Here is an 8,083-nt window from a genome sequence, read left to right as displayed (position 1 = left end):
AGTGCGCCTGCGCGGGCGGGCGCGTGGCGGGTGCGCGCGGGCCGTTGGGCGGCGGTTGGGCGACGGTTGGGCTGTGGGGCAGGCGCTGTCCTCCCTGCCTCCGCCTGTGGTGCCTGCTTAGACCTGCCCCTTGGCGGTGCTTGGGCGAGGGGGGGATTGTTTTAGCCGGGTGTTTTCTTTCCTCTCCTTTGTAGCCCTTTTGGGGCTTCCATGAAAGAAACTGGAGGGGGCTGGGGCCTGCTTTTAGCTGAGGGGTTGTCCAGTGGCACCAAGAGAGACCCATGTGCTGTCCTRCTAAGCTCGCAGGGGTGTGAGGAAAGCGGACCTCGCAGGCTGACTGAGCTGAAYGAGGGCTAGTGCCAGACGTTGGTGTGTCCCTGGGTGCTGTCAGCGTCCAGCTCTGCCAGCCCACCCACAGCTTCTCCTGATGTCCAGGGAAAACACGACATTGAGACCTTTATTTGCACAGAGAGCAAAACAGACGAACAGTGCAATTCCAGAGGAACAGTCATTCCCCTTTTAGGACTATAAATGTAAAAACAAATTTAAAAAACCCTAACAACAAACAAGAATCTTGTTTTCTTTCTGTAGTTTTGGTATTTTCATAACTGAAAGCTAATGCAAAGGCTGGAAAACATGAGTGAGAGCTTAACTTTAGCAACAGGTAGGCAGTTGGCTGTTGTAACAAAAGAGGAAGGCAGTGCTGACATGGGATTTAGCAGAAGCAGGACGCCATTTTAAAATGGGAGAATGAGTGAACTGGTGGATCATGTTCTTGCCAAAGTATTTAGATTTTATGTATTGATATGGCAGTTATGGGGGTATGGAAAACTTTTCAAGAAACTCTTTGGAGTTGAACCTGCTTTGCATGAGTGTTTAGTTGCTTGTGTGAATAAACTTTTTCAGCTCTGCCTGATGGCACTCTGAAGAGAATTCTACATTTCCCTTTTCTTAGTATTTTACTGTGTATTTCTTAATTACAATAGCCTCTCTCTCATATTATTCACTACTAGATCATTTTTTTTTCTCTGAAACCTTTAGTTCTTTTTTCATATATTGCTGCAGTATATACACTAGTCACCTTAATCTCTGAAAGACTATGTTGCCACTTTATCACTCATAAAGATGTTAGCTGTATATTTCTCAGGAATAAAGTCTATACAAATATGTAATGGAGTCAAGGCCTGATTCCTATTGCTTTTTGTAAAACCAGGGTAGAAACAGTACTGTTGTGAGATAGTCTGCTATCTTTGTATACTATCTATTCTACCATCTTCTATCTTTTCCRTAAAGGAAAAAAAGCAGCATCTTTTACTGTCACTCTGGAAAACTAGGTATTTCTGTGTCGTGACCTACTTGTAACAGGCTTCATTTCCTAAAAAATAAAATTCTACAGAATAACCCTAAATTCCCCTGAGTAATAGTTTGCTTTCATAATAGTATGCTTACTTTTTTTTTTGCCTAATTACTATTCTTGCATGCGTGTCTCTCACATAGAAATTTGAGTTTGTGGGACTGATGACTCATTGCTTCTGCCTAACCATCCTGAGACTGAGAAAATGGACCGAATTTAATACTGACAAACCCACTGATTTCAGTGAAGCTTTGCCTCCTTATCCTAGCTTGCTGTACATATGAATTTTGTAACTTATTTTCAAATGATGGATTCACAATAGCAGCAAGATAATCAGAGCTATTGCTACAGTTCTGAAGACCAGCACTTGCTTTGGATTGTTTGAGTCCTGCCTAAGGCTGCTTTTGGGGAATGGTTTATGCTTTCTGTTTTCAATTTGTGTGTGCAAACTCAAGAGAAGTATAATTGCTAAAGAACGGCTGAAGAAGAATTAGCAAAATTTTGACCGATCCTGTGAACTATGGCATGATATTTAAACTCTATGAAATCAAGACAGCCCCTRTAATTGCTTGATGACTAGATAATTAGGACTTCTTTCTTGACTAGGTGCTGCTCCAATTCATACAGTAGTAAAAATGAGCTTTGTATAATTCAGGTAAAGGATATCTGAGACCTCTGTTGCTGTTCCTCAGGGATAGTTTTGCTAAGAGGTCTTTGATACCAGTTTATCTTAATGTTGACCTATACAGGAAGAAACATCAGGTGAAATCATTGTTACTTCATGAAGCATAAACAAAGATTCTGATACATGCCTGTGCTTTTTATGTTAGAAAATAGGGGCATCTTGTCTACTCCAAAAGACATAGATGCATAGAAAGTGAGTGGAATAATGATTATAGTGACAGAAAAAGATCGCAGCTCTGAAAGCTGAACAGTGGCAAAATGAAAGTGGCTTTTCTTCAGATTCTTGTAGATGAATATAGTATCTTTTGAACAAAAAGTTGCCATTAAAGCTGTCCTTACTGAAAAAAGCTGATTGCCACTTGTCTTTCATTGAAATGGATTACATCTGGTATACTTCGTGCATTTCTGCTTGTCACTGGGAAGTGTTTTCTTTTCTTGAGGCCTGCTATCCAAAAGATAAACACACCTATGACACAAGTTCTGCTGTCATTCTTGATTATTCTGTTTTGCAATGGTGGGGTTGGTTGCTGAAGCTTGTTGAAACTTTTGGATGTACAACTGTGCTTCATTCAGGATAACTATAAAAATAAGTAAGCTCCTTTAATAGCTTGATAAATCTGAGCAGTGTAGRTGAAGGTGCTTACCTGGGAAAAGTTGTCAGCACAGATATTTTTTTTGCATGTGTGAGAGAGAGACAAGAAGCAGCAGCACTACAAAAGCATACAGAGAAGTGTGTCAGACACTTCCGCTTCCCATAAAAGCACTCTTGGGACTCCTAGGAAAAAAATGAAAGACAGTTTTGGATAGAAACATAGTTAGAAAAAGGCTTGTAGTTATGAGCAAAGAAACTGCCTCCTGCTACTTGATTTCTTCTGTGTTTACTGAGACAGATTTTTATGTGCATTCTGTATAAATAAATAGGCATTCATCAAAGAAATATTTTGTTCAAATTTCAGTTTTTCTTCCCAAGAAAAACAGAAATTTTCAAGACTTCATATATTGGCTACTTGTTCTTAGACAAAGAAGCAACTTTTCTTATAAACACACTGGAAACTAATCTTGTCATGTTCAATGGTCCTTGTAGCCTTGTGTTTTTTAAACCAGCTGTTCTTTCTGTATCCCCTTGCAGTAAAAGCAAAGTTTCAGGCATGTGCTATTGCTCTTGCTGTGCTTGGTTATTTCAAGAAATTAAAAAAATATATATATTAGAAACAAAGCTATACAAGGAAATTGCTTTCCCAGCAAGCTCCCCCTAGCTCTGTATATTTTACTTCCTTACTTTTTCTCATTGTGTCACCCATCTTCCTTTAAACAATGGCCTAGCATTATTTATTTACTAATTTAGATTGTAAGTACATTGAGCCAGGGTCTCTACCCTTCCTTATTTATGCCTTAGCAGTGGTCTGTATTCCAGAGAAGAGCCACTGAGGAAGGATCAAAGATTTCTTCTTCTGCATACTTTGGAAGATACAGAGAGGGAAGTGGACTGTAAATGCACATGCAAGTAAATTAGGTGCATACTGAATTATTCCAAGGCCTGTTTTGTAAAACGAGTACTTCAGATTTTCAAAACAGTCCAGCTTCATTAGTAGCCACCAAAGTTTTATTACTATTCTTATTATAAACTTTTCCTGTCTTTCTCTTTCCACATCTGTCTGATACGTTAGTGAAAGGAAGTTGTTGGGAGTGCAAGACGTCAGTCTTTCTTTCTTGACACTGCTGTGTGGTTTCTCAGGCTAGAATTACGCAGTGCTGGGCAGCACCGTGTTGGAGACCTTGCCAATAACTTTGAAGGGATGGGTTTACCTGGAGAGCATAAGTTGGGTCCTTGAAGTGATGCACAGGCCCAGCTATCCTGTTTGAGGTCTGAGATACTGGTGTTGCACAGCATGACAAGCCAGGTAAAGGTGCGTTTGAGCTAGGACAAGGAAAAAAAGTCTCAGGACCCTTGATTAATTCATTGCATAAGGTGTACATTACTTGCCCAGCAAATAACTGTTCAATAGTTTGCTATTTCCAGCTGTTCGGTGTTTGATAAGTTTGAGCAGATGAAGAGCTATGACAAATACTAAGTTGAAGTCTGAGATGCCCATGATGTTTCAACATATTTTGTGTTCTGTAGCACTTGATATGCTCAAAGCATTTATATAATAATAACTTTGTTTGCAGTTGTGAGTGCTTGGTACTTCTCCATATCAGACTTCTGGGACAAGCACTAAAAACTAGCAACCACCTATGAAAAACTCAGTTTAAGCAATGTTTTCATCATCTCACATGGGCACACTTAGAATCCCATTATTCAGGCAGAATTAACTGCTCTAACCATGAGATAGCTCTTTCTTTTCCCGAAATCTGTGTCTCGTTTGCTAAACACCTTCAGTACTGGTCTTACCAGACACCTACTGGATCACCCTTAGCAGTACTAAGTAAACTACCTGTTTTGTGCAGCTGGTATCCCACCTTACCCTGTGGAAGATGAGGATAATCTTACCATTGGCCTCTCATCTCTTTCATGAGTATCATGCAAGTAGTCACTTGTCTCTACTCCTGACACCTCATTGATATGCACTGGACTCCCCACTAACCACTCGCTCCTGAGTCAGCCTTATGACACTTGCCTTGAGCCACCCCAAAACAAATTTTTATGTGCCTTTCACATCACGGCATTCACTTGTGACTATTTTGATGTGTACCCCTAATGCTGAGACCCCTCTCCTATTTACAATGCATTGTCCTTTCTCTGGGAACAATATAAGCAATGCGAGTCTTGTAGCGATTGTATGCTCTGTTGATATCTAAATAAGAGGGGATATGCGTAAAGTCCAGCTTGAATTACTTTGCTGTTGTTACAGGTAGGAACCTCCTTCCCAAACAATTTGTCTTCTGTACCTAGCTGTTCACTAGGAGCGAACTGGTGCTGTGCACAACTCCCTCTAAGGTACTGGCTGTCCTAATAGTTACACTGTTAGGCCTGTGTGTAGTAATCTAAAGAGAACTTTAAATCATTGCATTTTTCTTTCTGTGGCTCCTTATTCCACTTCCCTCTCTCTTTCCCTTTGGCTGCCTGATTTATTTCTTTTCCCCTCCTTTCTGTATCCTTCCTCTCTCTCTCTTTTCTGTGCATTTCTTTCCTCATTTCCCCCTTTATTAGTCATTGCTTCTTTTCTTTGCTTCCCTCTAACATCTTCTCCATTGTCACTTGCCTCAGTCCTCCTACACTCTTTGGCTTGTTTATTCTTGTCTTTACCTTTATTAATTAGTATGTTGTTGGGCTTCTAAAGAAAGCTGTTTCACTCAACAGGGCATCAAAGAACAAGCAGCTGGTGCAGGAGTAACCTGTTCTTTGAACTCCTACTACCACTACACAGCAAAGCAAAGCTGGCAGGAATAGCTTCTCTTTTTATTTTCCTGATTAATTAAGAGAAGAGAGGGAGTGGAAGGGAAAATCAGAGTGCTTGGTAATAGCAAGGGAAAAGGGAAAGCAGGAAAAGCAGATAAAGGAAAGGCAGATAAAGAAAGCAGAGAGAGCAACATAGGAACAGTGGACTACAACTTGCATTCATTCATGCCACAGAGGGAGTTTAGCAAAGCTACAGGACTCTAGCAAACTTTCAAGGACAGTCACATCAGGATGTGCTTTGTTTTTTCTCCTTCTTGATCTCCTCTCACATCAGACACTTCCCTTGACACACTGCTCTCATCTCTGGGCTGCTCCTCCTGCTTAATTCTCCCATTGCTCTCCATAAGCCCGTTAAAAGAACTACTGATAACTTAAATATTCCTGCTTATGGTATCAGTCACCCTCTCCCCTTGACTTTCAACAAAATAAAACAAAGCAAAAACATAAGAATGAGGTTTCGGTTAAGGTATTATAGAAAGTGGAAAAGGCAAAGTCAGGAATGGAAAAGTAGATATAATAGAACTTACTGTTAGAACCAGGGGATTGCACTAGTTTGACTAGTTTTGTTGGGGTGTCTCTGCAGATTAACTGGTTATTTTGCAAAATCTCTGTGGAACTACAGGTAAACTAGCAGAAGTTTTCTGTGTGAACAGAAAAGGGAAAAATGTTCTCACTTAACTCCAAACTGCTAAAATCAGTCAGAATGTTGTTATTGTCTTTATGATGTAGGATTGCACTATTAGAGTAAAAAGATATGATGAACAGCTCCACTTGACTATGTGTTTTCATTTTCCTTTTTTTAACTCCTGTCAAGTAATTTTTATAAAGAGTAAAGCAGATACTTCCTTTTCAAAATTTCCTTAACATATAGTGAAATACAATGAAGAATAGGCTCCTTGTCATTTAAAGTCTGTTACGACTGTGGATGGGTGCAGTTGGTTGATGCTGCTGTTTCAAGGACCACATGACAACACATTTCTGAGGGTAGAATCTTCTAAGTCTAAAAAGAATTTGTAATATGCTAGACTTGAAGATCTACTTGTGTTCCACATAACCTAAAGCCAAAATAAACTCTTGGATATTTTTAGGCATCACACTGTCTTCAGTAGGACTCATTAACATGGGCAATGTGTGTGGTCACTTGTTTCATCTCTTCCCATTAATATGGCAGAATCCTTGTTGCTTTTCTTTTTCTACAGTCATATCTGTTAAACAGAAACGCACAAAAAAAGTTCCATTTGTCATTTTAGGTGAGACAGATGTAGCACTGAAACTGATGGGGGGATTTCCACACTGCAAGTACAAAGTATAAAGTACACTAAAAACAAACATATATGAGTCATAAACATGGCAGCAGAACAGCAAGTTCTAGGTTTTTAAGATGTTCTTAAAGTGGAAAATGTGCAATATCAAATCTTTCTTCAGAAGTTCACCTTTAAGAACAGTATCTGCTGGAAGTGCTGAAAACAACTATCAAGGAATACTGTGGGCTGAATTCTTTGTTGTACCTGCTGGAGGTATAGATGTTTGTATTTAAGTAAAATTGTAATGGATTTCTATCCTAAAAAAACAAACAAACAAACAAGCCAAACACAAATCCAAGGCTATTCTAGCTGCTGTTGAGGTGAACAATGACACTCCTATGAACTTCAGCATGGATTTTAATTTAATGAATTTTTTTTTCCTTGTTTCCCTATTTTTATATCCTGTGATGCCTCACCTGATAGTTTATATTTATTTTGAAGACAATATTTTTCTTCTGATAAATGTGACTGAATCCCTAAGATGTTTACCCACCATCTCATATAAACAGTGAGTGGCTAGGATGAATATTGATAACCACTTAACTACTGCAACTGAACTACAAATTGGTTTTTGTTAAAGTCAGGATAACTGAAGTAACTTTTATATGAAGGAAGTGTTAAAAATCAAATTTAGTAATCTGTTGTTAAGATAAGAAAATACCTTCATATGAGTTATTTTAGGAGAATCAGACAGTGCATATGTCCATCTTTGCTTGAAAATACAAAATGCCAAAGTTTTTWTACTGCTTAGAGACAAATACCCTGTACTATGCCACCCACATCTATCCAATCTGTCAGAAAACTAGAACTATGTATTCCTTTAGGATTGAGAACATAATTCTTTGCCTGTCAGATTACTCTGACAAATTACATTATAATTACTTCCTCATTAATTACTGTGACAAATGTTGATCTAAAGAGAATAGGGAAAGATGACTTTCATTTAAAATTCTTAGAACATGAGCAACTAAGATTTCCCCTGGACTCCTTTAACATTCATTAATATTTGAATGTTAGCATATTCATCCTTATTGCGTACAAGCAAAGAGATATTTCTACCACCGGTCTCTTTAAAATATATTGGAATTTTATTTCCTTCTGAACCTCTTTAAATTAAAAACTTCTCTCCTGTGCTTCCAAGGAAGCACCTTTCTCTCTGCTTATGCAAGGCTTGATAAATCATTGGTTTGACAGCATTAAAAMAGTAGATGCTCCTGTTCTGGGAAGCCGTTTGAAGTGTGGCAAAAATACTTACAGTAGAATACATTACATTTTGGGGTACAAGGTACTTTCCTCCAGGAAAGTAAAGAACAACTAACAGTTCCAACATATGTAATAAAG

The sequence above is a fragment of the Apteryx rowi genome, unplaced genomic scaffold (genome assembly GCF_003343035.1).
Source record: "Apteryx rowi isolate R43461 unplaced genomic scaffold, aptRow1 scaffold_614, whole genome shotgun sequence".
NCBI classification, from domain to species: Eukaryota; Metazoa; Chordata; class Aves; order Apterygiformes; family Apterygidae; genus Apteryx; species Apteryx rowi.
The sequence above is the reverse complement of the archived record's forward strand: the minus strand, read 5'-3'. Positions refer to the sequence as shown.